General features: G+C 47.9%; 1 protein-coding gene across 4 annotated transcripts in view; it reads left to right on the plus strand.

The window, feature by feature from the left end:
• Positions 1–24,770, plus strand: part of GASK1A (golgi associated kinase 1A) — a 122,542-nt gene that overhangs the window by 64,508 nt on the left and 33,264 nt on the right. The gene's annotated exons all lie outside the window — the stretch shown is intronic.

Raw genomic sequence — 24,770 nt, forward strand, 5'->3', positions numbered from 1 at the left:
CCACTCGACATAAGTTTCCCTATACTTCCGGGTTGTGTACCCCTCAGTATCACACACCTGATAGTCATAGGAGAGCAGGTGAGAGGCACAGCACTGCCAAGTGGTGAAGTTCAGGATAGGTGGCCCCAAGCAGCCATTGCTATTGAAGCTTTTGCTTTTAATGGCTGCAGCAACAAACTGTCTCCATGACCAGGGAAACAGGACATACTGTTGCTAGGGGGTGATCTCATCAAAATACAAGTGTGTGGGGCAATTGCAAATATCTGAATTCCATACCACTAAGGTCTCACTTTTTAGCCATTGTGTTGGATACTTGGGGGGCCCTTGCAATATTTCAATGTTCAGCATGTAAATGTTCTCTTAAAACTCCTGTTTTCAGTATAGTCCCCACTGCCCTCAACTGTCCCAGGTGTCTCCCAGCATGTAGCTTCCCTAGCTTTCTCTCTCCATAGAACAAACCTTCAGTCTTCTGCTGGGTGCAGGAGGGGCAGCTGCCTGACTTCACAGTATGGAGATCTGGGTGTCTAGCTTCTTCTTAAGTCGACTTTCAGCCAATCCTTTTGTTTTTTATCCTATCAGCGCCAGTCCTTTACCTGTTGGGGGCTCCCTTGGTGTAAATCATGTTGAGTTTTGACCTGCCTTCTAGTTTAGGATTCAGCTTTCATGAGTCTGCTCAGGCCATTGCTACTCATTCACCTGCTTTCCAGCTTCCTGAATTTTGCTTTTATGGTTGACTGCTTTCCTGTTCTCTTTATCCTTAGAGGTTTGTTCTTTAAAAATAAGAACACTTTACTGTTATTTTCATATTTCAGGAGGAAAGAAAGAGAATAGCAGGTGCTTAATCTACCATTTTTAGCTGAACAACAGCATTACTTTTCTAAATCAAATTGTCTGGCTCCAAGCCTGTCCTCACCTAGGTGACCTGATATCAGTCAGACAGCCCAGCTCAATTTACCTTTCGGAGCCTTGGTTGGCTTTTAAAGCAAAGGCCTTTTTATTCTATCCTGGGGCAGGAAGAGGATGGCTTCCAGCTCTCCGGGTTTGCTTGCTTGCTTGCTTGCTTGCTTGCTTGGAGAAGAGAGGCAGGTGGAGAAACAACTCTTATTCTTTTAGGCTTCTGTAATAGCAGGGTCAAAACTCCGGCTAATAAACTGATGGAGTTAGCTAGACCTGGGTTTGAATCTAACTCTGCCACTTAGCTATGAGGCTGTAAGAAACTGACATAAGCTGTCTATGCCTCAGTTTCCTCAGCTTCCCAATGTGAGGAATGATACCTCCCTTCCAGGGAGGTTGCAGGAAGTAGAGGAACTGTCTTATCAGGTACCTGGCATAGGGTCTGGCATGGGAGATGCTCAACAATGCTGGCTACAGTTGGTGTTCTGGAGTCTCTCGAGGGAGGACCTCCACGCCTCCATGGTGCCACGTGCACCCCCAGACGTGGCTGCCTGCTTCCTTCCTAGTCCTCTGAAGCCGGAGGTCACCTGGCTGGAAGGAGCTCTATGCCCACGGTTGTCAGGAAATGCCTCATGAGCATCCCCACTGCAAGGCCTCTTTATTTCCCATTCATTGTACAGGCTTCCTATCTGATAGACTCACTGAAGGAAAAAGGAAAGATTTAATTTTTCCATCTCAGATTTCAACTATAGCTTTGTTTTAACCTTCTCAAGTGCCAGTCTTCTAAGAGGTATTTTGGGTCTGAGCCCTGCTTTCCTGCTGCCAGGCATCTGCCCAGGAATGCTTTCGCCCTCACCAGGACTCTACAGGTGTGTACAGAGCAGCCATGCTTTGGAAGTCAACTGCACTTGGGAGCAGCAGAGCAGGGAGTCAGAGGTCACTCTTTTGGTCACTTGAGCAAGTGGTGGCTCTGAGGAGGCACGTTGGCATCAGTCCCTGAAACCTCTTCACACGCTTTCCTCTCAGTCATGGTTTGCCAGTGTTCAGAATGCTGTGACTGTAACTGTTACCAGCCCATCCACAGATGGAGAGAGTGCGGCATGGGGCAGTAACTTAAAGGAGGTGCTGGAGTTCCCAAGTACCTTGGAGATTTAATAATCATGAGATTTAATGATAATGCTAAGTAATAACTATAAAAATGTATGCAAGGCTCTGTTCTCAGCACTTTATATACATTAAAATATGTTGAATCCTCACAGCAACTCTTTGAGGGAGGAACCATTTTCATACTCATTTTTCAGATGCAGAAATTGATGTGAAGATATATGCTTATTAGGGCAAAGCTGGGGGGTTGGACCTAGAGAGTCCAGCTCCTGTGTATCCTTCAGCGCATCCTTCTAGATGTTGCCTTTCTGAAGTGAGTGTAAGTATTTGTTGAAAGATAACATAACTCATCATCTCCCATGTCTCAGCTGGTGTCAGGAACCCCAGCCAATGTAATGAAGAGACGGATCCAGGTATTTCTCAGGTCTTTAAAATCCTTCTGCTAGCACTGCTTCCCCCAGGTTATCTGGGCGCATTGAAAATGCTTCTGGATAAACCCCTGATGGCCTGAGCTAATTCTTTCCCCCATGTGCCCTGAAGTCCCCAGGGCCAGAACTGGCTCCTGTGTGCTGGGAAGGGCTTGGTCTCTGCAGGCTGGAGGCCAGAGTTGGAATCTCAGCTCTTCTACTTAGATGGTGTGTCACCTTGAGCAAATTTTGAAGTCTCTTTTTCGAGTTCCTCAGCCATAAAATGGTATGATATTTCCTTCCTACCTGTTAGAGTCATTGTGAGAATATCTGGAGGCAACATCCTTCTAGCCATAACAGTGAAAAACATGTAACAAACTCGTGGTGTCATCAGATGTTGGTGGAGACCTCAGGTGGTGGCACCCAGAACTGCTGTCCAGCATTCCATGCTTCACCAGCCCTGTCCCACAAGTTTGGAAAGATAAGTGGCCTGAATGTAGGCAAGGCTAGATTTGCCAGAATTGGCATGAGGGAAATTATTATATCATTACCTTTTCACTTGAGACAGTGAGTTGCTGGGGGGCAGGGGCCAAGCCTTCTTCGCACTGGAGTCCTTATTTCTTGGTCCAGTGCTTGGCATTAGGGGAGGTCAGAATAGAAGGATAAAATTGTAATGCAGCACAATTTGTCTGGGGAGCAACCTCACCCCTACACTGTTCCTTTGGAGGAAGCTGCCTCCTGCCCCAGGGTGCTCTGGATTCCCACACTGGTTCCCTGAGGGTCTCCAAAGTACGTGCCTAACATCATATGCCTTTCCCAGTATCCTTCACTCCCTATTGTCTACCAGTCACATGTTGGGTTCCAGGCCGTTATATATAGCAACTCAGTACCTACAATAACAGAAACCACTCTGGTGAAGGAGGGAGTCTGAAAAGGTGAACTCGTACTCAGATATTACCCAGCCAGAGCCTTCTTCCTGCTAGGCCATACTCTTCAGTAGAACCCTAATGCTTTCAAGGCTTCTCAAGAAAGCCTAGTTCTTGAGGCTTTCTCAAATCCCCGAATTTGAGAAACACCATTATAGCATTTTATATTCTCCCATGAAATACAGTAGAGTGGGCTGCAAGAGTTAAATTTTCAATTTCTATCACTGTCCTTGAAAAATAATTTTTACCTTGGCTGAGGCCTTCGCTGAAACGATTTTTTGAATTGCTTTTCGTATTTCATGAGGGTGGAGAATTCATTTGGATTATAGATTTCTGCCATCTCTAAGTTTGACATTCCTTTCTTTCTAGCTTTAAAAGCTAATATTTTCTGGGTCTTGTCTCCGTGTGTACCACTCCCTCCCCACACCCATCCCAACTGAGAACCATCATTTTCTAAGGCTTCTTTTGGTTTTCATTCCTTCCCCAGCACTAGCTATTGCCATTTGTTCTCCAAGGAAGTTTCCATCACATAATAAGATTACAATATCCCTGATGTTATGCTATGGAAGCTAAGCAGCAGAACCTGGGCAGACAGCCATGGACACATGGATGGCTCCTCCTACCATATTTGCTTGAAGTAAATGAGATTCAGATCTGAGCCTCAGAGGAATTTCAAATTACACCCTGCCATGGACCTTTAGCCTCTTACCTTCCCCAACTCCCCCCTCTCCACCCACCAACAAATCCATTAAGGTAAAATATCTATAGTGTTTTTAACTGTTCAAAATAGTTTTCTTCAAATGTGCCAAGAGGGCATTTGCTTAGGCAGATTAAGAAATGGGCCAGGCATGGTGACTCACGCCTGTAATCCCAACACTTTGGGAGGCCGAGGTGGGCAGATCACGAGGTCAGGAGATCAAGATCATCCTGGCCAACATGGTGAAACCCTGTCTCTACTAAAAATATAAAAATTAGCTGGGTGTGGTGGCGTGCGCCTGTAGTCCCAGCTACTTGAGAGGCTGAGGCAGGAGAATCACTTGAACCTGGAGGGCAGAGGTTGCAGTGAGCCGAGGTCGCACCACTGCACTCCAGCCTGGCGACAGAGTGAGACTCCATCTCAAAAAAAAAAAAAAATGGTTAGGAGGAGATCACAAGAGATTTTTATTGCAAATAGGAACCTTTTTCTGTATGTAAGAACCCACTGTGTGGGCTGTCATTTACAAGGCAGGGCTGGCTTCTAGGATTTAGCACACACTGAATTGCAGCAAGTCAAGGCTGTGTGAAGCCATGGGAAATGGCTGTGTGAAGTCACAGAAAGGGACAATGTGAAGTCACAGGAAGAAGCAGAGTGAAGTCACAGGAAGGAGCAGTGTGAAACAATAGGAAGGGGCTGGAAGATGTCATAAGAAGAAATTATGTGAAGTCACAGGAAGGGGCTGTGTGGAGCCAGAGAAAGGGGCTACGTGACATCACAGGAAGGAACTGTGTGAAGCCAAGGGAAGGGGCTGTGTGAAGTCACAGGAGGAGGCTGTGTGAAGCCACAGGGTCAGTATGAAGCCACAGGAAGAGGCAGTGTGACGTTAGGAAGGGGCTGTGTGAAGCCAGGAAGGGGTAGTGTGAAGCCAAGGAAGGGGCTGTGTGAAGTCATAGGAAGGGGTAGTGTGAAGCCAGATAAAAGGGCAGTGTGAAGTCACAGGAAGCGGCAGTGTGAAGCCAAAGGAAGGAGCAGTGTGAAGCCAAAGGAAGGAGCAGTGTGAAGCCAAATAAAGGGGCTGTGTGAAGTAACAGGGACAGTGTGAGGCCAAAGGAAGGGGCAATGTGAGGCCAAAGGAAGGGACAGTGTTGAGCCATAGGCAGGGGCTGTGTGAAGCCACAGGAAGGGGAATGGGAAGTCACAGGAAGGAGCAGTGGGAAGTCACAAAAAGGGACTGCAGAAAGTCACAGGAAGGGGCAGAGGGAAGTCACAGGAAGAGGCTGTGGGAAGCCATAGAAAGGGGCTGTTTGAAGCCACTGGAAGGGGCTTCTGAGGTCACAGGAAGGGGCAGTGTGAGGTCACAGGAAGGGGCTGTGTGAAGCCACTGGAAGTAGCTGTGTGAAGCCACTGGAAGGGGCAGTGTGAAGCCACTGAATGGGACAGTGTGAAGTCACATGAAAGGGGCTGTGTGAGGCCACAGGAAGGGGCTGTGTGAAGTCACAGGAAGGTAAGTGGAAAGTCACATGAAGGGGCTGTGTGAAGTCACAGGAAGGGAAGTGGAAAGTCACATGAAGGGGCTGTGTGAAGTCACAGGGAAGGGCAGTGTGGAGCCACAGGCAGTGTGAGGCCACAGGAAGGAGCTGTGTGTAGCCACAGGAAGGGGCAGTGTGAAGTCACAGGAAGGGGCAATGGGGTCACAGGAAGGGGCTATGTGAAGTCAGAGAAAGGGGGGTTGTCTGAGGCCACAGGAAGAAGCAGTGTGAAGCCACAGGAAGGGGCTGTGTGAATCACAGGAAGAGGCAGTGTGAAGTTACAGAAGGGGCTTTGTGAAGCCACAGGAAGGGGCATGGGAAATCATGGGAACGAGCTGTGGGAAGTCACAGGGAGGGGCAGAGGGAAGTCACAGGAAGGGGCAGTGGAAAGTCACAAGAAGGGGTGTGTGAAGCCACTGAAAGGGGCAGTGTGAAGTCACAGGAAGGGGCAGTATGAGGTCACAGGAAGGGGCTGTGTGAAGTCACTGGAAGGGGCAGTGAGAAGTCACAGGGAGTGGCTGTGGGAAGTCACAGGAAGAGGCAACGTGAAGCCACAGGAATGGGCAGTGTGAAATCGCAGGTAGAGGCTCTGTGAATCCACAGGAAGGGGCAGTGAGAAGTCACAGAGGCAGTGTGAAGTCAAAGGAAGGGGCCGTGTGAAACCACAGCAAGGGGTGCTGTGAAGTCACAGGAAGGGGCAGTGTGAGGCCACAGGAATGGGCAGTAGGAAGTTACAAGAAGGTGCAGTGGGAAGTAACAGCAAGGGGCTGTGTCAAGTCACAGGAAGGGGCTGTGTGAAGCCACAGGAAGAGGCAGTGGGTAGTCACAGGAACAGGCATTGTGAAGCCACAGGGAGGGGTATTGTGAAGCCAAAGAAGTGGCAGTGTGAAGCAACAGGAAGGGGCAGTGGGAAGTCACAGAAGGGGGCAGTGTGAGGCCACCAGAATGTGCAGTGGGAAGTTACAGGAAGGTGCTGTGTGAAGTCACAGGAAGGGGCTGTGGGAAGTCACAGGACAGGGTAGTGTGATATCACAGGAAGGAACTGGGTAAAGCCACTGGATGGGGCTACGTGAAGTCACAGGAAGTGGCTGTATGAACTCACACAAAGGGGCTAGGTGAGGTCAGAGGAAGTGGCAGTGTGAGTTCACAGGCAGGGGCTTTGTGAAACCACAGGAAGGGGCAGTGGGAAGTCACAAGAAGTGGCTGTTGGAAGTCACAGGAAGAGGCAGTGTGAAGTCACAGGAAGGGTAATGTGAAGCCACAGGAAGGGGCAGTGTGAAGCCACAGAATGGGGCTTTGAAAAGCGGCAGGAAGGGGTAGTGTGAAGTCACAGGAAGAGGTGGTGTGATGCCACAGGAAGGGGCAGTAGGAAGTCACAGGAAGGGGCTGTGTGAAGCCACAGGAAGGGGGAGTGTTAAACCACAGGAAGGCACAGTGTGAAATCACAGGAAGGGGCTGTGTGAAGTCACAGGTAGGGACAGGGGGTAGTCACAGGAAGGTGCTGTGTGAAGCCACAGGCAGGGTCAGTGAGAAGTCACGGGAAGAAGGAGTGTGAAGTCACGGGAAGGGGCTGTCTGAAGTCACAGGAAGAGGCAGTGGGATGTCAAAGGAAGGGATGGTGTGAAGTCAGAGGAAGGAGCTGTGTGAAGTCACAGGAAAGGCCAGTGTGAAGCCACAAGAAGGGGCAGTCTGAAGCCACAGAAGGGGCAGTGTGACGTCACAGGAAGAGGCAGTGTGAAGCCACAGGGAGGGTAGTGTGAAGCCAAAAGGAGGGGCATTGTGCAGCCACAGGAAGGGGCATTGGGAAGTCACAGGAAGTGGCTGTGGGAAGTTGCAGGAAGGGGCTGCAGGGAGTCACAGGAAGTGGCTTTGTGAAGTCGCAGTATGGGACAGTGGGAAGTCAGAATGAGTGGCTATGGGAAGTCACAAGAAGTGGCCATGTGAAGTCACAGGAAGAGACAGTATGAAGTCATAGGAAGGCGTGGTATGAAGTCACAGGCAGGGTTCTGTGTGAAGCCACAGGAAAGGGCACTTTGATATCACAGGAATGGGCAGTGTGAAGTCACTGGAAGCGGTGGTGTGAAGCTACAGGAAAGGCCAATGGGAAGTCATAGGAAGGGGCTGTGTGAAGCCAAAGGAAGAGGCTCTGTGAAATCACAGGAAGGGGCTGTTTTACGCCATGGGAATGGGCAGTGTGAAGCTACTGGAAGGGGCTTGTGTGGTCACAGGAAGTGGGAATTTGAGGTCACAGGAAGGGACTGTGTGAAGCCACAGGAAGGGACAGTGAGAAGTCACAGAAAGGGGCTGTGTGAAGTCACAGGAAGTGGCTGTGTGAAGCCACTAGGAGGGGCAGTATGAAGCCACAGGAAGGGGCTCTGTGACATCACAGGTAGGGGCAGTGTGAAGTCACAGGAAGGGGCTGTGGGAAGTCACAGAAAGGGGCAGGGTGGTGTGAAATAACAGGTAGGGGCAGTATGACATCACAGGAAGGGGCAGTGGGAAGTCACAGGAAGGAGCAGTGGGAATTCTCAGGAAGGGGCTGTGGGGAGCCACAGGAAGGGGCTGTGTGAAGCCACTGTAAGGGGCTTGTGAGGTCACAGAAAGGGGCAGTGTGAAGTCACAGGAAGGGGCAGTGGGAAGTCACAGGAAGGAGCAGTGGGAATTCTCAGGAAGGGGCTGTGGGAAGCCACAGGAAGGGGCTGTGTGAAGCCACTGTAAGGGGCTTGTGAGGTCACAGAAAGGGGCAGTGTGAAGTCACAGGAAGGGGCGGTGTGAAGTGATAGGAAGGGGCAGTGAGAAGTCACAGGTAGGGGCTGTGTGAAGTCACAGGATCTCTGGCTGTGTGAAGACACAGAAAGGGGCAGTGTGAAGTCACAGGAAGGGGCTGTGTGAAGTCACAGGATCTCTGGCTGTGTGAAGACACAGAAAGGGGCAGTGTGAAGTCACAGGAAGGGGCTGTGTGAAGCCACAGGAAGGGGCAGTGTGAAGCCACAGGAAGGTACAGTGTGAAGTCACAAGAAAGGGGCTGTGTGAGGCCACAGGAAGGGGCTGTGCAAAGTCACAGGAAGGGAAGTGGGAAGTCACAGGAAGGGGGTGTGTGAAGTCACTGAAAGGGGCTGTGTGAAGCCACGGGAAGGGGCAGTGGGAAGTCACAGGTAGAGGCAGTGTGAAGCCACAGGCAGGGAGGTGCTGTGTGAGGCCACAGCAAGGGGCCATGTGTAGCCACAGAAAGGGGCAGTGTTAAGTCACAGGAAGGGGCAGGGCAGTGTGAAGTAACAGGGAGGGGCAGGGCAGTGTGAAGCCACAGGAAGAGGCTGTGTGATGCCACAGGAGGGGGCACTGTGAAGTCACAGGAAGAGGCAGTGTAAAGCCACAGGGAGGGGCAGTGTGAAGCCAAAGGAAGGGGCAGTGTAAAGCCACAGGAAGGGTCTGTGTGAAGCCACAGGATGGGGTTTGGGAAGTCACATGGAGGGCCAGTGTGAAGCCACAGGGAGGGGCTCTGTGAAGTCACAGAAAGGGGCTGTGTGAGGGCAGAAGTGGCAATGTGAGGTCACAGGAAGGGGCTGTGTGAAGCCACGGGAAGGGGCATAGGAAGTCACAGGAAGTGGCTGTGTGACGTTACAGGAAGAGGCAGTGTGAAGTCATAGGAAGGGGCAGTGTGAAGTCGCAGGTAGAGGCTGTGTGAAGCCACAAGAAGGGGAAGTGTGAGGTCACAGGAAGGGGCTGTGATGACAGGGAAACAGGCTGTGTGAAGCCACAGGTAGGGGCTGTGATGACAGGGAAACAGGCTGTGTGAAGCCACAGGTAGAGGCAGTGTGAACATGCCAGAAGTGGCCCTGTGAAGACACAGGTAGAGGCTGTGTGAAGCCACAGGAAGGAGCAGTGTGACATGACAGGAAGGGCAGTGTAAAGTCACAGGAAGGGGCAATGTGAAGCCTCAGGAAGGGGCTTTGTGAAGCCACTGGAAGGAGTTTGTGAAGCCCCAGGAAGGGGCTATGTGAAGCGTCAGGAAGGGGCTGTGTGAGGTCACAGGGAAGGGCTGTGTGAAGCCACTGGAAGGGGCTGTGAGAGTTCACAGGAAGGGGCTGTGTGAGGTCCCAGGAAGGGGCTGTTTGAAGCCACTGGAATGGGCCATGGGAAGTCACAGGAAGGGGAAGTGGGAAGCCACAGCAAGTGGCTGAGTGAAGTCATAGGAAGCGGCACTTCCCAGGGAAGTCACAGGAAGTGGCTATGTGAAGTCACAGGAAGAGTCTGTGTGAAGCCACAGGAAGGGACAGTGGGAAGTTACAGGAAGGGGCAGTGGAATGTCACAGGAAGGGGCCATAGGCAATCATAGGAAGGGGCTATGTGAAGCCAGAGGAATGGGCAGTGGGAAGTCACAGGAAGATGCAGTGTAAAATCCCATGAAGGGGCTGTGTGAAGTCCCAGGAAGGGGCTGTGTGAAGTCCCAGAAAGGGGCTGTGTGATTTCACAGGAAGGGTCTGTGTGAAGCCACTGGAAGGGGCTGTGTTAGGTCACAGGACAGGGCCATGTAAAGTCACAGGAAGTGTTGTGTGAAGCCACAGGAAGGGGCATTGTGAAGTCACAGGAAGTGGCATTGTGAGGTCTCAGGAAGGGGCAGTGTGAAATCACAGAGGCAGTGTGAAGTCACAGAGGCAGTGTGAAGTCACAGGAAGGGGCAGTGTTAGGTCACAGGAAGGGTAGTGTGAAGTCACAGGGAGGGATAGTGTGAAATCACATGAATTGGCAGTGTGAGGTCACAGGAAGGGGCAGTGTGAAGTCATAGGAAGGGGCAGTGGGAAGTCACGGGAAGGGGCAGTGTGAAGTCATAGGAAGGGGCTGTGTGAAGTCACAAGAAAGGGCTGTGTGAGTTCACAGTAAGGGGTAGTGTGGGGTCACAGGGGCTGTGTCAAGCTACAGGAAGGGGCACTGTGAAGCCACAGGAAGGGGCAGTAGGAAGTCACAGGAAGGGGTAGTAGGAAATCACAGGAAGGGGCAGTAGGAAGTCACAGGAAGGGGTAGTAGGAAATCACAGGAAGGGGCAGTGTGAAGCCACAGGAAGGGGCAATGGGAAGTCACAGGGAGGGGCAGTGTGAAGTCACAGAAAAAGGCAGTGTGAAGTCACAGGATGAGGCTGTGTGAAGTCACAAGAAGGGGCTGTGTGAAGCCACAGGAAGGGGCAGTGTGAAGCCACAGGGGGCCGTCTGAAGCCACAGGGAAGGGCAAGGAGAAGGCTCAGGGAGGGATAGTGTGAAGTCACAGGAAGAGGCTGTGGGAAGTCACAAGAAGGGACCGTGTGAAGCCACAGGAAGGGCCAGTGCGAAGCCACAGGAAGGGCCAGGGTGAAGCCACAGGAAGGTGGGAAGTCAGGGGAAGAGGTAGTGTTAAGTCACAGGAAGATTCAGTGTGATGTCACAGGAAGGGCTGTGTGAAGTCACTGGAAGTGGCCGTATGAAGTCACAGAAAGGGCTGCTTGAGGTCACGGGAAGTGGCTGTATTTAGTCATATGGAAGGGCTGTGTGAAGTTACGGGAAGTTGTTGAATGAGACAGCAAAAATCGCAGCAAAATCCCAGATTTCTTCCCCATGCTTAGCACCCTCCTATACTCACATCTTTATCCCAAGACTGTGGATTCTTCCCTCATCCTTGTTTGTGAAGTGAGAAGTACATGGGCTATTGGAAAATTTAAATCTTGCCTGCCAGTAATCTGAATTTCTACCATTGTAACATTATCATATTAGCACATATGTTGTAGGATTTTGAGAGTTCCTGGCACATGGTATGTGCTCAATAAGTGGTCATTTTTTTGGGGATCTGCTATAGTCACCTCACAAGTCAGATGTTTTCAATTTCCTGGCTGATAGTCTGGATAATTCTTGACATGGGACTGGGGCACCATCTGGTTGTGGAATAAGCAGGAGGCATAGAACCTGCCTGTTTTAGCCATCAAGCCCTAGACTAATTTAAGGATAACAGATTATTAGTAAGCTGCTTCTGATGCTGCCTCTCAAATATGCCCAGCTTGGAGTATATCAAATGGTGGAATTTTTCTGATTGATATTCTTCTATTTCTCAAAGAATAAAGGAGGGCAAGAGACATAACAAAGCTGTTTTCATTTTGAATGAAAAACATTTAACCTAAAAATATTTTTATTTTTCCTCAATTTGTCCTGATAGAAAAAGGTTGCAACCTGCCTTTGACCTCATTCAAGCCTCACTTGTGGATAAACTGATCAGTCCTGAACAGATAAGCCCCCTTTGAGAGAAGGCCCACCCCAAGACCCAGTGCAGTCTTTTGGAATTAGGGCTGGAGCAGGGGCTTTACGTGGCAGCTTCTTCCTGGGGTGGCACGGCAACTAGGTCAGCTAGCTCTGAAGCCAGACTGCCTGGGTTCGTGCCTTGGTGCTGCCCTTGTCAGCAGTGTGAGCCTTGGGCCTCTCTGATTCTTTATGCATTGTTTTCTTGACCTGTAAAATAAGGATGATAACAGTAGTACGTATCTCATAAGACGGGCATGAGGATTAAATTATAAGTAAGGTTTTCAAGCAGTCTCAGACATGTAGCGAATGCTGAGTCAATGTTAGTTATCATTCTTTTGGTTTTCTTTCTTTTTCCTGGAATTGGCTGAGCCAGAAATTACAGGGGCAAAAGTCCGCTCTTGTCTTGAAGTTGCTGATGTGTAAGGAAAAATCAAAGCCCTCTGATGTAGCTGAGCAAGGGAGCCTGGCCTGGTGGTAGCTTTGGAGACAGGCTGCCTGTTATTCTGCCCACAGTGGAGCAAACAGCCCAGCCTCTCAGGACCCAGCATATCTGACTGGAGAGGGAGGTTGTGCCTGTTGCCTTTGCCCTAGAGGCCTGTTCAGCTCTGCCTGCCTGGGGTCTGACTTTGGGAAATCAAGGAAAGCAGGGTTGCCTGCTGAGTTCCTCCTAGGACTGGGACATGTGGTTTTAATCCAGCCCTCTGAAAAAGTCTGCTCATATATTCCCTTTCACCCCAGCCATAGTTTTGTTGTGACAAACTGCACTTTAAGAAATGGAACAGAAACTCCAAATTCCCAAATCTTTGCCAGTTTAACTCAGAGCCTAAGTAGTGATGAATCAGGCAGGGTGGCTGTTTAGAAAGGGGCAAAGGTCGGGGAACAGAAACTAAGGGGTTGTCACACCTTTAGTGATGACTCCAGAGTTAGACCCAAATTCCGTTTTTAACATACACACACACACACACCCCATCACATGGCTTCCCTCTACCCCTTCTCCCACCCAGAAAACTCTTAAAAAACACTTTACAAGTGCTTTGTGATTTTGTCTGTTTGGGTGGGGAGAAGAGCATGTGATCTGTCTTCTCTCCGTCTTCCCTGCCCAGCATGTTATCCCATTGTCCATGGCAGTTTGGTGGAGGACCAGATTTTTGTCACCCTTTTTTGATGTCTGGTAGTTGAGGAAAGATGACTTAGCCTCTGTCTTTGCCAGCTGGTCCCTGTGCAGCCAGCCAACTGCAGTCATATTTGTAGGCAGTGGAGGTGTCAGGGTGTAGAGTGTTGCAGGGCATAGAGGCAGTCTGGGGAGTGGAGATCTAGAGCCAAACTGTCAGGCAAGATCCTGATTGGATTTCCCCAAAGAAGAGCACTCCTTTACCTACAGAAATGAGGAAAATCTCCTGCTGCCTATTATGGTATGAACTGTAAACTCTAAGTACGGTCCTTTCCTCCAAGCGTCCCTGTTTCTCAAGCTGTCTCTGTGCAAAGTCCATTTGTATTCAACGTTTTCAGAAAAGTCCTTCTTAAAAGACCTCCATTTGACAGAAGGCTCCCTCCATACCATCTTACTGGGGAAACTGGTTCAAGAGATAAATCTGTGACTGGGTTGCACCATCATCCTCATCACAGCCTAAGCCCAATTTGTAGAGACAGCACTACACTCTTATTAACTGAGGGAGGGGTGCTAGGCTTCATTGCTAACCTGCCTGCCTGTTATCTGACCGAGGGCACACATTGAGCCCAAGAGATGCCACCAAAATGTGTGTACTAGTTGGGTTTTGCTGCAATAATGTTGCATAACAAATAGCCTCAGTCTCAATAGCTAACCAAAACATATGCCTATATTTTGGTAATAGGAGTTGGGTAGGCTGGGCCTGGTGAGCATGGCTGGGTTGGCTCCAGGCTGGAGGTTGAGTTCAGGTTTGTTCCAGATGCTTCACCTGGGGCAAGCTCTTCTCACGGTGAGGACAGATTTGCAAGGAGGCAAGCCAAACCACACAAACACATTTAAAGCCTCCAGTAGGACATGGTGTATGTTATATCCACTCATATCCTGGTAGCAAAAGCAAGTCACATGGCCAAAGCCACAGAGTAGGCAGGGAAGTAGACTGCATCTGCAGTGCAACCATGGTAAGGTGGGGAACCCAGAATTGTAAACAAATAATGCTATTAAGGACACTGCCCTTGATGGTTAGAACTTCATGGCTGAGAGCTGCACTTCCCGGTTGAGAGCTGTTTCTACCCTTGTGGAGGCAATGGCAGGGAGTTTGGTGGTGGTTCCTGTCCCCTGCCCCGCACAGTTCCCCAGCTTCTCAGTGGGCTGGGCTCCTTCAGGCAGAACTCTCCTGGCTTCCCTTCCCACAATTGCTAGGCAGCCCCAACCCCATTCTTGTCAGAATCTGTCTTCTCCTTTAACTCCCTGACATACTTCCCTTCTGGCTCCCACCCTTTCCCTCCTCACCTTTCCACATGATTTTAAAAGGCCAATAAATTCTTTCCTGTTCCATCCTGGTTATCTTGGGAGGCAGCTTCAGCAGACAGTGAGAACTTTCTTACTGCCCAGGTGGCTTCCTCCTGGCTGACGCTTGTGGTTTTACAATGAAAGAGCTTCTCTTTCTGTCTCTACCTTCTGTTATGCTCCCAAATATCCCCATTTTTACTCTGACTTTACGATGAGCCAAAACCCAGGAAGAGGAGTATTTTCAGACCCCTGAAAGGTAGACTGTATCCAGAAGTGGGGACAGAAAATCCCGGATCCCACCACTCATGTAAATATACCCAACCATGTAGTGGGCCTTTTACATACTTTGACTCATTTATTTATTGTGCCAACTCCTGGAGGGAGAAGATATCTCTTTCTCCCCATTTTATAGCTGAGGAAACAGGGCAGAGAGGTTGTGTGACTTGCCTATTGTAACGCAGCTCAGAAGGGCAGAAGCAGAATTCAGAGGTGTCTTCAACAAAACCTGTGTGTCTATTTCTCTAGCTACACCCCCCCCCCCCGTTTTCACTGCTCCTCCTCTGCAACTGTGGGTGGATGGGACTGTTAAGCCCATGGGCATCTTCTCTGAGGAATTAAGGAGGGGTATTGGTGAAGGGGTGGGAGGTAGGGGCTTGACAAGGAAGGAGAAAGAGAGTAGCTGTAGAACCACACAGTGAAGGTAACTCCATTTCTCTTTCCCTCCTGCCATGAACATTGCAGGGCAGAAAAGACAGGGTGTGTAATTTGGATGGTTGGAATTGAGGGGAGGAGGTGGGGCCGCCCCCCGGCATGTCTGCAATGGCAGGGTCAGTTTGGGTCTCACCAGCAAACTTTGTAGTAGATTCTGCATCATCCCCCTTATGTTTTCTCTAATGTACTCTTTATTATTCACCTGAATATTTCTCTTCAGATGATGTTTTTTTTCAGTCTGATCAAAGCTGCTTTTCTTTTCCCAAAGCTTTACTTGGGTGGCCCTCCCTGGGACATCTGCTCATGGCCGTTTTGAACTTTTCTCTCTGCACAACTGCACAACTGCCAACTTTCCCCAGGTTTTCTGAAGCCAAGTGAGGCTGAAAGAAGGATCAAAACAGTCTGTCTTCTTGAAACATTTTTAAAAGATGATTTATTTTTCCCTGGTGGTATCCAATACTTTGAGAATACATATTAGGAATTCAACACATTTTCCATTGTAGAAGAAAAAAAAAAAACCAAGCCAACTTGTCCATGGCCATTTCCCCTTTTAGTGTTAGTTTAAAATGTTGGTATTCTTGCCAGCTATATGGCCGTGGGCAAACATTGGCACTCTGGACCTTTCTGTTTTCTCAGTTGTAAAATAGGAATTATATAATTCTCATTTCTCTAGGTTGTTGTGAGGATTAAAGGAGATAGTAACTTATATATGATGAAAGGGTAAGGGTAATGAGAAGGAGTGGGGCCCAACAACTTCCTCTCTTGGCATCTCCTCTATAGAAATTTTTAGATTCTTTCCAAGAGCTGCATGTATTGGATGTTCAGTGCAATATTGTTTGTTATAATAAAAAGGATGAAGGATGAGTAAAGAAATCATGGCACATTTCCATTGTGAAATATTATGCAGCAGTTAAAAAGAGTAAAGCACCTCTGTATGGATAAATACGGAAAAAGCTTCAGGGCCTCTTATGTCAATCAAAGCAAGTTGTGGCATAGTCATTTCCTTTATGCTGAAAATAATCACCACGTGTAGTAGGCTGAAAAATTATCCCCAAATGCTGTGCATGTTATCTCATTTAGAAAAAGGATCTTTGCAGATCTGATTTAGGATCTTGAGATGGGGAACTTATTGTGGATTACCCAGGTGGACCCTAAATGCCATCACAAATATGCATATAAGTAAGAGGCAGAGGGAGATTTGACACAAACAAAAGAGGAGACCATGGAGGCAGAGACTGGAGTGATGTGACTACAAGACAAGGAATGCTGACAGCCACCAAAAGCTGGAAGAAGCAAGGAACAGATTCTCCACTAGAGCCTTTGGAGGTAGCACGGCCCTGCTGACACCTTGATTTTGACCCAGTGAAACTGATGTGGAACTTCTGGCCTCCAGAACTGTGAGGGAATACATTTATGTTGTTTTAAGCCAGCAAGTCAGTGGTAATGTGTTATGGCAGCTACAGGAAACTAATACACTGTGACATATGCATATGTTATAATGCAAAGAAAAGCAACAGCCTGAGAAGATGCACACCCTAATTGCTAACTGTGGCTTCCTCTGGGGAGGAGAAGGAGATGTTCGATTTTGCCCTGATTTATTTGGTATATGGGTTTTTAACAGTGCATATCTATGCATGTAGTACCTGTGTGTTTTCTAAAATAGCAATATAGACCAAATTAAAAGCATATCTAATTGGGACAGAAATTTAGGATCTCACTTCAGAAAAATCATCAGATAAATGTATCTTAGGGGGTGACAAGGCATCATTTGTTTTATAGAAAAGAGGCTCAGACCTACTGAGCACTGTTAGTTGCAACCATATTGAATGCCTCTCAAGAGGGAGATTGGCTTATTTACCCACTGACTTTTGTCCCTTATTGCTTGAGGGCTGTCACCAGATGTGTTAATTTCCCCTGAGCTTCCTGGCACAGCAGGCAAGAAAGCAGGAGTGATCAGGTCCTTGAGGTGGGGACCGGCAGTGCACAGGAGGATTGTCTGCTGTGGGGGCAGCTGGAGTCAATCGGGGGCCACGGGGACATAACGTGGGTGTGTTCACTATATTCTCTTATTTTCTGGTTTTTTATGCTCTGGTGTCTGGTGCCTTGTGGACTTAGGGAAGGACTGCCCCTCCCAGGGTTAGCTAATTCTTAAGAAGAGAGAGTAATCAACTGGCCTGTGAGCATACCTTTCGTGTGCAAACCAACCAATTCTGAGTCTATATCACCCATCTTCTTTTATCAGGTTTCTGTCTGTCCTCTGCTCTATCACCTATAGCCCAGAGCCTGCTGAAATTATTCAATTTCAGTTAGCTTAACTTTCTTTGCTCATTCCGTACTGTGAAAACCACAGTAAAGGCTTCAGCTGCATTTGCTCTCACAATTTGCCTGCCCATCTCAGCTCCTGTGGCCCTGTGTGGCCCTGTGTGGCATGCCGTACTTCCTGTTTCTAGCTGACCGTGAATATAACAAAAACTTATTTCATGGCAATTATTTTTGTGCCTCTGTGTCTTACCAAACACTGCAGGTGCAGTGTTTGCTTGAAACAAATTCTGGGTACATTTTAAAATAATGGGGCACAAAAAGCATCTGCTGTGTTGAGTAGTGGGTGGGGGTGGCTGGCTTTCCAAACAGAAAAGAGCCTTGGAGACTGGAGGAGCCCTCTTCACCAGCAGACGTGCAGTGCCACAGGCCAGGGAACAGTGTTTCCACCTCCCTGATAACCCCTCTTATCTGACAGCTCATTTTGCAGAGAGCTTCTCACGTGCCAGGCACTTTGATAGTCTGGAGATGCAATTGTGAGCCCATGTCCTGCCTGCATGGATCAACCCATCCATTGAGAGACAGACATTAAATGATCAAATCCAGTACAGAGTGAAAAGGGGTGTGCTTGGGGAGGAACAGTGTATTATGGGAGCACACGGCGAGGACATCCAATTCATTGAGGAGTCTCAGGGGAAGGCTTCCTGGGGGAGGTGGTGTCTAAGCTGAGACCTGAGCAATGGAAACAGGAGGAGGGGTCTATTTCAGGCAGAAGGATCAACACATATAAAGGTGTGGAGACAGAGTGGGTCTGGCACTGTCCAGAATTGAAAGAAGTTTAGCATGGCTAGAGCACTTCTGGCATTTAGGTGTTCTCTAAGGAGACTTTGAAGGGTATGATCCAGTTTGTGGCAAGTGGCCTGCAGAGGAGCAGGAGTGGGAGCAAAGGGGGCTGTTGCACGTGTCCTGGTAAAGAAGAGGGTGCCTGGGCTCAGTCACAGAGGGTCTAATGAGAAATGGATTGGTTCAAGAGCTGTTTAGGAGGAAAAATTTGCAAGACTTAGATGTATGGGGCAGAGGAAAGGTGGAATGAAGGTCAGGCCCAGATTTCTGGCTTGGGTATCTGGGTGGACAGTGCTACCTTTTAGCCAGATTGGAAACAGAAGGATGGGAATCCACAGGAGAGGGGATGAGATGGTGAATAAATTATAAAGTGGAGAACTGCTAGGTGACCCTGTGGTCCCTCCCTCTCTCCTTCACTCTTAGAAGTCTAACTGGGATAGGTGGATCACCTCACTTCCTGGTCCATGTCACTCCAAAGGGCTTCAAGGGTGGTCTTTCCAGAAGAATGCGGCTAAGTGATCAGCCTGGAGGCTGCACTCGATTCACACAAAGCTGGTGAATAGATCTTGTGGAAATGTGCAGCAGGAACAAAATTCTTGGAATTCTCAGGTCTGTTTGGGTGTTGTGGCTCCTGAGCACAGAAGTTGGAAAAAGGTCGTTGCTCTGAGGGCTGATTAGTCACTGCATTCGGTAAGGGCACACTCCTTTCTTCTTAAAAAAGTACCATTGAGGACTGCTGGTGTAAACACGGCAGCATAAACTCTGCATCCTCACCTTACCCTGGAAACTAGCAGAAAGCAACAAAGAAGATGGAAGACAAAATGCAAATTCCTTTTTCAGATAAATTAGGAGGCAGTCACCAAAATACTTGGGAACAGCGTAAGAAGCAGCCAGTTTCATGCAGGTGCAGTGTTGGAGGAAGTGAGAAAGAGTGGAAGAGGGAGCCGAAGTTGGCAGATCTCAGAAAGCACCAATGAAATATACCGGAAGGTGAGTGACACACCTGAGGAGCAGAATCACCATCCCCCCCCTTGTCTGCAAAAGAGGGTGTGGAAATGGGATGGGGGCAAGTTTAGTGGCTCAGAGGATCCAGCTGGACTATTGGGATTAGAAAAGCAGAGGACACTGTGATACATAAAGAGCCATGCTAACAAGCCATATTTGCAGGATGCAGCCTGGTCATGGGGTAGATGAGAAGAAGAAAGCATCTGCCTCATGAAAACCGGTTGATTTCAAATTCCACCGGGGTTCTACAGGAACCTCTTTCAATTGACTGGTCCAACTCATACAATAAAAACAGTCCAGCATCTATGCAGAGATACTGTGAGAAAAAAGGAGACAAAGAACAGCAATGTTTCTTAACAGATGAGGGCTGGCCACCTGAAAATATTACCTGGAAACAGTGGAATTTTGAGCAATCTTACCACAATGAATTTTTAAAACTTAAAATACCCTCTGTGAATAAATACCACAAAGCAGAAATGCAAGAACTCAAGAAAAAATGGTAAGATGGAAAGATGTGAAATATGAGCTGGCAAGAAGTAGGGAAAAGTGGAAAATAACAGAAAGGGTGAATAAATATTAGGTAAAACACAATAAGTCAAATAGAGTATAAAAACAAGAACAGTGAACAAAATGAAATGAAAATAGTTAGAAAGGATTAAAGAGAAGGTAAGAAACATATAAGAAAGATAAAGGAGAGCCACCATGTACGTAATTGAAGAGCCTAAAGAAAAAAGTAAAAATAAAGTCATGGAATGGAAGAAATATTTAATATTTAGCTCAAGAAAATTCTGATGAAATAAAAAGACTTGTGTTTACCTTTTCTAATAGGGCATATTGCATGCCAAGAAAAGCTGACCTGAAGCAGTCAACACTGATAGATCTTAGGAATGTTACTGGATGTTAAAGAAAAAGAAAGAATTCTTAGGGCAGCCAGGCAGGGTAAAAAATCAGTTTAATCTTAGATTTCCCTTAACCTTACAAAACAGTGGAGCAGAACCCATAAGCTATTCAAAGAAAGAAACTGTGAGCCAAGTATTTTCTATGTAGGCAACTTTACTTCATGTATGAATGCTGTAGAAAACAGTTTGAACATGCAAGAGATCAGAGAATATTGTTCCCATGTGAACTTCAGTCAACCAAGAAATAATGGGAAACTGGGTCCAAAGGGACAAGAGTGTGCATAGAATATATTTAACTGAATAACTAAGACCTGAACAAATGTGGGTATTAGAGTGATGGAATCGAATGTATACGCTTCCTATTGTACCAATGCGTATGACACAAATATAAACAATTGGAAGGGAGATGAAGGCAAAAGGTGGGAGAAAGAATTAATATGCTGTTTATCTCATTAATAATAGCAGAGAACTAAAGAATATCATTTAAAGCTGAGAAATATATAGAAATGTAAACATATTTAATTGTCCAAAGATAAACATATTTAATTGTCCAAAGATAAACATTTAAAAAGATAATACTAGTTATGAAAATTGAATGGTAGAGGAAAGGGAGGGGAAGGCGGGGGAAGAGGAAATAATTTTAATATTGTTCTTTTTAGGGGATTAAGAGCTACAGTCTAAAGAACCAGACAATTAAGGGCATATAATAATAAAGTAATAATTAGGACCCAAATCAAAATTTCCTAAATATTATAAGAAATATACACCAAAAGACAAAGTAAAAGTAAGTGAAAAGAAAACATAGTACAAGACTTCAAATATTATAAATATTGTTGATGAAAAGGTCAAACTGTAAGATATTTGAAGAGATTTATTCTGAGCCAAATATAAGTGACCAATGGCCTGTGACACAGCCCTCAGGAGATCCTGAGAACAGGTGATCAGACTACAACTTGGTTTTATACATTTTAAGGAGACATAAGACATCAATCAATACATTTAAGATGTACATTGCTTTGGTCCAGAAAGGAAGGACAACTGGCAGCGGGGGTTCCTGGGTCATAGGTAGATTCAAAGATTCTCTGATTGGTAATTGATTGAAAGAGTTAAGTTATTGTCTAAAGACTTAGAATCAATAGAAAAGAATGTCTGGGTTAAGATAAGGGCTTGTGGAGACCAAGGCTTTATCATGCAGTTGGAGCTTCTAGGTAGCTGGCTTGAGGAAATAGACTGTAAATGTTTCTTATCAGACATAAAGAGGCTGTTCTAACAGTCTTAAGGTCTGTGTTGATGTCAATGCTGGTCAGCTGGGCCTAAATTTCAAAAGGGAGGACGGTATAATGAGGCATGTCTGGCTTCCTCTTCCCATCATGGCCTGAACCAGTTTTTCAGGTTAACTTTGGAAGGCCCTTGGCCAAAAGGAGGGGTCCATTCGGATGGTCAGGGGGCTTAGAATTTTATTTTGAATTTACAATACAGAAAATATACCATAAAATATTACAACAGAACTAAGACTAAACATGTATGGCATATCAAGTAATGTAAATTAGCTAAACACACCTAATGAAAGAACACAGAGCTCTCTTGGTGGAAGTGTATGTGTGTGTGGGTGGGGGTGGCAAGTGCAGAGCACACAGAGTCATCTCCTAACCCCCCACCCCATGGTAGAACATGAAGGAATCCCCAGAGCAAGTTTAAGAACCATTGTTCTGTCCCATCTCTGGTAAGCAGGTGAGAGATTCCAGTTGCAATCCAGGTTTGGGGAGCACAGGTTGTCTAGAGGACCACACAACTTACAAGGAAAATATTCTCTAGGCTTTGTCTCCCTGCCCTGTGGCCCTGGAGGCCCTGGCTGAAGTGAGGGGGACATCAGAAGCATGACTCACCTGATTTCCCCACTGTTTATTTAGCTTGCTGGTCCCCACCCCACCCCTTCTTAAGCAGGGTGTCCAAGCAGGGCTTTGTGGCCCTGGGACATATAGGCTCACCTGCTGGCTTCACAGAAGCATGAATGCATGGAGTGTCAGGTGAGGGGGGAAGATATTTTAGCACGTGGGTGCCAGAGGCCAGAGGGGATTTTCTCTACCGTCTCCTCCCCTCCAGGTATGGGGGAGGGAAGGTGAGCTTAAGTGGTCCCTCCAGCAGCAGCTTCAGGTGGATGGAAAGTATCCATTGGCCCTGAGTCACCTTGTATTGGCATGTCCCACTGAGTCTTGGGGGATCAGCTCAGAGCTGCAAGGGAGGCTTTGGTTATCATGGTCTCACTGTTCAGGCCAAGGGGAGTGATTGCGTCTTCCGGTGGTGACTGGGCAGGGGCAGAAAACCCTCATTTCAACCCTCTTCTTTGAAAGCCACCCTCAAGGGCCTACATTGACTTACTGGGCAATGGTGGTGTGTGGGTCCTCTTGTGCAGCTGTGTTCTGCTACAGGTGCTTGACATGGACAGGAGGAGGAGGTTCAGGGGAGCCCACAGCTAAGTCAGTCCACCTCCACTGTCCACCAAGAGCTAGAATCACTGGGTATTAGGGGAAGTGAGGCCTCAAAGGCTATTTCATCCAACCCAACCCCTTGTAGATGAGGGAGCTGGTCCAGAGAGTGGGATCCACACACTGGCTTCCTGCAGCTGAGGTGTTTGGCAAAAGTGGGGCCAAGAGACATCAGTGCACCACTCATGGAGGCGCTAAGAGGGAGATGCTGGCCTCATGTCCAGGAGGCAGAAGGGGTTAGGACAGGGAGAGAACCAATGTGGAGGAACTGGAGGTAGGAGGGAGCCATGGGCACTTTTTACAGCTGGGCTGTAACTGAGATTTCCCATTTCCACTTCCTTTTGATTATTTTCTGATGTTCACGGTGCTGAGAAATGTGTTCGGTTCCTGCAGAAACTGCCACTGACTTAGAAGGGACTGAAAACACAGACAAATTAGGAAATTCATGAGGGGCGGCATTCCTCCAGGCCATGCCGTTGGAAGGAAGGGGAAGGTCAGATGGGTACTGAAGGAGGAAAGACTCTTTTGAGATTTTATTTTTTTGAGATGGAGTTTTGCTGCTGTCACCCAGGCTGGAGTGCAATGGTGCAATTTTGGCTCACTGCAACCTCCACCTCCCGGGTTCAAGCGGTTCTCCTGCCAGGTTCAAGTGATTCTCCCAAGTAGCTAGGATTACACGCATGCGCCACCACGCCCAGCTACTTTTTGTATTTTTAGTAGAGACAAAGTTTCGCCATGTTGGCCAGGTTCATCTCAAACTCCTGACCTCAAGTGATCCACCCACCTTGGCCTCCCAAAGTGCTGGGATTACAGGCATGAGCCACCGCGCCCAGCCAGGAAATGCTCTTTTAATTGTAGAAGAAAGGGAACTCAGAGATGACCTGAATTAGGCCTTTTTGGCTGCATGTAGCAGGAGTACCCACAATCCACAGCTCAAGTGTAGAGTAAGAATGGGTTTCGTGGATGCTGCGCAGTCCCGAAGAGCCCCAGGCAGTGGCTACTGCTGTTCCTGGGCCAGGCTCAGAATTGGAACTGCAGCGCAGGATGCTGGGCAAGGCCTTTCCTCCTGTTTTCATCTCTGGTTTGTCTATGCAACTGTTTCCTTCTCTCTCCCTGCAGACTGGCTCTCAACAGAGTATGGCCCACTGCTGTCATCTTTGGCTGGGTGGCAATGGGCCCCTGCTCTCTATTTCATGAGCAGGACAAGTCAGCCTTGCTGATTTATCACAAGCCCATGCTCCCAGGGCTGGGGTTGGGGGTGAGAATCTGTTGGCCCAGCATGGGTCAGGATCCAGGATGGCCCCATCAGCTTAGGTCATGGGTCGGGGTCCCTGGATAGATATGGCTCGGGTGGATTGTGGGGGATAGAGGTGGTACTTTTGAGAGAAAGCAGGGGGCTACTGAGGATGGACTTCACCTACATGTCCACTGCAGATCCCGGATAATCCCCTTTTGACACCCACAGGGGAGCTTCTCAGAAGAGCAAGCACATGCGGGGAAAAAAGTGGGATCTGGTTTGTTTTGTGGGTGTTGTTTCTTTGACACCTTTAAAATTCTGTTTACCCGTGTGCCTTTTCTTTGCATTCCAGCAAATTGCCTCACACTGCATATAGTATCAAAAATCTCTAAGGAATATCTGGTGGATTTAGTAAGTAAACTTAATTTGGGGAGTTTTTTTTGTGATTTGGACTAGATTGTCCATTCATTTTGTCAGTCACGTATCTGTTGATTCCCATTATGTACCAGGGCTCTGCCTGTAGGTCTGTCACATAAAGGCTCACAGGTATAGAGACTCCCAACTGCAGGCTTGCACTGCTCCAGACACTGTGTTCCTTCCCTTTTGCGGCTCATGATGCCCTAGAGCAGTGGCTCTTAAGCTTAAGCCCACATCAGAATTACCCAGAGTACTTCTTAAAACACAGGCTACCCAGCCCCTGTTTCTGATTCCGTAATTCTGGTGTGGGGCCCTGAGAATTTGCATTTCTGACAAGTCCCCAGGTGATACTGATACTGCTGGTCCCATGTGAACTTCAGTCAACCAAGAAATAATGGGAAACTGGGGCCAAGGGGACAGGAGTGTGCATAGAATATATTTAACTGAATAACTAAGACCTGAACGTAGTCCAAGGACTGCATGTTGAGAAATCACTGCCCCTAGGGTGTGTCCTTGCTAACATGTGCAGAGCTGTTGCTGCCACATCTGTGTGCAACCGGCAGGGATGGCGAGAGAGAAAGGCCAGGGAGGCCAACTTCCTTTTAGCATGTGGGGCTGGCAAAAGTGGTTGGCTCTCA

The sequence above is a fragment of the Pan paniscus genome, chromosome 2 (genome assembly GCF_029289425.2).
Source record: "Pan paniscus chromosome 2, NHGRI_mPanPan1-v2.0_pri, whole genome shotgun sequence".
Lineage (NCBI taxonomy): Eukaryota > Metazoa > Chordata > Mammalia > Primates > Hominidae > Pan > Pan paniscus.